At 43.4% G+C, this 4,007-nt stretch overlaps 1 long non-coding RNA gene across 1 annotated transcript; it reads right to left on the reverse strand.

The window, feature by feature from the left end:
* Positions 1–760: 760 nt before the first annotated feature.
* On the reverse strand, positions 761–1,623 carry LOC104964289 (uncharacterized). The gene is made up of 3 exons (XR_800398.1): positions 1,143–1,623; positions 977–1,059; positions 761–900 (listed from the first exon to the last, which is right to left on the reverse strand). It is a non-coding gene; the product is annotated as an uncharacterized lncRNA (long non-coding RNA).
* Positions 1,624–4,007: the final 2,384 nt, after the last annotated feature.

A 4,007-nucleotide genomic window follows, 5' to 3' on the forward strand; every position in this document is an offset into this window, starting at 1 on the left:
TTCCTTCTCTCTGTCTATACCTGTGTACTCTCATGTTCCGATTAACCCAGCTTCCCCAAATTTCTTTCTTTTTGGTGTCTATATACGCCGGGATCCGGAGTCATGGATGATCCTGCGGTCCTGTGTCATGGATCGCGAGTCCTGGATCGCGAGTCGTGGCTGTGGTCCTGGATCATAAGTCCTGGATGGATATCCTCGTGGATTCATCTTCCTATTATACACACATGCATTTCCAAACATTTGGACTACCTATGTTGCAAATGTATTATCTTTTCAATTTACACACGGCATCTATTGCACGTCTGTCCGTCCGTCCTGGGAGAGGGATCCCTCCTCTGTTGCTCTCCATGAGGTTTCTCCCATTTTTCCCTTTAAACTGTGGGTTTTCGCCGGAAGTTTTTTTTTTTTTTCCTTGTACGATGTGAGGGTCTAAGGACAGAGGGTGTGGTATTTTCATACTGATATTCTGTACAAACTGTGAAGTCCACTGAGACAAATGTAACATTTGTGATATTGGGCTATATAAATAAACATTGATTGATTGAGTGGGAGTGTTAAGTATTACTTTGTAATAGCACCCTTACTCCATGTTTAAGGTACGTCCCATTGTGCACCCTTACTCCATGTTTAATGGTACGTCCCATTGTGACGTCATAAGCAAGCGCGGAGCGCTATATATCTCATTGTTTGATTACGCAGCACTGCCATGCTGGTTCATGTCCCTGAATAAATGGATGAGAGAAGAACAATGACTGCGCAGTGTGCATACTTTATTAGTTTAACAAAAAGAAAATATAGTAACTTCCATCCACATCACAGTTTCAAAGATAGTTATGTTGATGACTTTGCACACTCTGCAACATCCAGCTTCCTGCCGCTGCTGCACATTTTGGCCAGATTCTGTTAAAGCAGAAAGCAGAATTAGTATTTAAAGGAACTCCTGGATAGAAGTGAAGTTCTTGTAGGCAATTCTTACATTAGCTGCTCGGATGATGCTGCCTGGAGACTGGAGGGCGGCGAGGTCTGTTAAGATCTTCTGCAGATCTCTGTTACTTGGACCTGAAACAGGAGAGCACAGGTCAGAGTCACATGGGGGAAAAGCAACGTAGGCAATGATGTGTGTGTGTGGTCCGTGTGTGTACCTCTTTCTGCAGGTGAATGCTGTAGGTACGGATGATCCAGCAGCTCTTTTAAAGGAATCCTCTCTCTGGGGTTTCGTACCAAGCAGCTCTGCAGATAAAAACAGCTTATTTGTAATTTACCAACTCAACACAACTGTCAAGTTAGCCACCGTGTTAATTTGATGTATTCAGAGAGCGGTGCAGTGATAGCGTATTTCCGTCGGTGGACCAGGACAGGAGCATCGCAAGTTCTTCCTCGACAAAAAGCAATGGGATTTCTTCATTGGATTTCAGAATATTACAGTAAGCAAGCTCAGAGTTAAACACGTTTGTGAAACTTACACATTTTGTTCAGCAGGATAATCTCCACATATTAACACCACATGATGAATCAGCGTGATGACATCATGTAGGCCAGGGTTTCCCACACATAGACTTAACTTGGGCGGGCCGCCCAGGTATGTTAACGGCCGCCAAAGTATATTTTGCGACCCATTTAGGTATTTTTACGCCATCTGCGATCGATTAACTAGTGCACCGTTTCTCAAACCTTTTCATCCCAAGGACCACTTAACCAATAAAAAAAACATTCGCGGACCGCCTAACTCCAAAGATATTCAAAAACACATCGTTTTTCTAGAACAGATTACAAATCGCCTGAAAATTGTACAAACAAGTGCCAACATGTGTGATGAAGGTGTTGCGCTGGGCCATCTCATGCAATCGAAAGTGAAACTTAATCTCGCTCGCAGAGATATTCCCGCGAGAGCGCAGAAAACTTAAATTTATTTATTTATTTCAAATATGGAATATTTCCAAAATTCCCCTTAACTTCCCATGGAAATTTACCTGAAACTTCCCGCTCCTTTGCAACCCTAATCCTGACCATGTGAACCTGTTTCATTTTGGGGTGGACCTCACATCCTGTAGGGGGGTCCGGGCATGCTCTCCGGGAAGATTTTAAATCTTTAAGTTAAATGCTTCAATCTGGTGAATTTTGTGGGCAAAATGAAGAGATCTAATCACTCAGAGAGTCCTTTACCTCACCTGAGCTTGTTGTAGAAACAGCTCCTTATATCCGTTAGCTCCGAGCTAGCACCAGATGCTGACAACAACGATCCCCGTAACTGGTGCTCTCTCTCTCTCTCTCTCTCTCTCTCTCTCTCTCTCTCTCTCTCTCTCTCTCTCACTTGAAGGACACAGAGGTGTGCTCATGATAAAATAATAAGAAAAACATTTGAAAGTGGGGGGGGGACACAAACAGGATTTGAAAAGTATACTGTACATCTACCTGAACGGGCCGTCAGAAAGAATACTGTATATTTGGTTAAGCCGGCCTAAAAGGCACGTCGGCCCGCCGGGAAAGTACCCGGTATGCCAGATGGCCAGTCCAGCCCTGCACACTGCAGGTTCAGTCTGGTGATATGACCCACTGTCAGTTCATGAATAGAAGCTTGCTCTCAGAGGTCTGCTGCAGCTCTGAATCCACAGCATTGACCAGCTCCCTGTCCTCATAAGTCAGCCACAGCACCCACACACACACACACACACACACACACGCGCGCGTGCACACGCACACGCACCCACGCAAATGGTCAACAGTTCAACCACAGTGTTTATATCACTTGACATCAACTCATGTGTTCAAGTTTATATCTTTTTTTACTTTAATATTAATATTAACATGTTCTATGTATTTTCAAAATAATCCAAATAAAAACAGCCCAATAAAGATGTATTCTCTTTTCTATTCATTCTCGGAATGACTTAGCATCTTTTCTTCAACATGACTCTGCTGCCCACCCACTCTCTGACAGAGGGACCCCTTTGGGACCGTGTCCTCTCTGTCTGAGCCGGATTGCTCGCGGGCCCAGAACCAGTCTGTGCCCACCCTGGCCCAGTTCCTGGAGGTAGCGGCCCGCAGCTGCAGACTGGTGCTGTTTGACCTGCACAGGCCACCGTACGGACATCCCTACCATCAGTCCTACATCAACACCACTCTGCAGGTGGTGCAGGCCCACATCAACTCCTCACAGGTAGCTGTTAGAGGGATCAATGGGAAACATTTTCAATACACATACAGAAAATATAAATATATATATACATATTAAAAACATATATATTTTTGTTGGTTTGTGGTTTGCACTTATATTCAGTGACTACCGTTTCTCTACAGACATATGTCAACGTTTTGACCCCGATCCCAATGAGATGCATTAATATTAGGCATCTGCTGATACTTATGAAAACATTGCAGCAGAATGTATTGAGTAAACATTAAACAGTAAACATGTACTGTATCTGTTGCTAAATTTGAAAACCAAATCTTTAAAACATTTTTATTTACCAAATATCTTGGATAAAAAAACCTTTAGTTAAACATTTTAATCTATAAATGTATGATTGGAATGAAGTGAAGTTTCTTTCTTCTGAAATTGAAGTGACACAATCTGCTAGTGAGTATGATATCTGTTTTTGGAACCACACAAACACTCTGATCTTACTATATTACAGAGTGATGGGGGTGCAGCCCTAGCAGAAGTGGACAAATGCAGAACAGTACATATAAGGATCAGAATTTAAATTGTTTTATGTCGACATGATCCATTAAATCCTTACGGATCCTCAGAATCAGCTCAGGACGTCTGTGATGTGAACTGCTTTTCCTTCCGGGAAAAGATTGTCCCACTCTTGACCTAACAATCAACATCGGCACCTCTGTTGTTTCCCCGACTCAGACTGCAAGGAATCTGGGTGTGATCCTAGATAACAAACTTTCCTTCACTGCAAACATTGCTGCAACAACCCGCTGCTGCAGATCAGGGGCGCCGGAAGCAGGGGGGCCAAGGGGCCATTGGCCCCCCCACTTTTATGGATCAATTCAAA

The sequence above is a fragment of the Notothenia coriiceps genome, unplaced genomic scaffold (assembly GCF_000735185.1).
Source record: "Notothenia coriiceps isolate Sejong01 unplaced genomic scaffold, NC01 NC01_scaffold00037041, whole genome shotgun sequence".
In the NCBI taxonomy this organism is placed as follows: domain Eukaryota; kingdom Metazoa; phylum Chordata; class Actinopteri; order Perciformes; family Nototheniidae; genus Notothenia; species Notothenia coriiceps.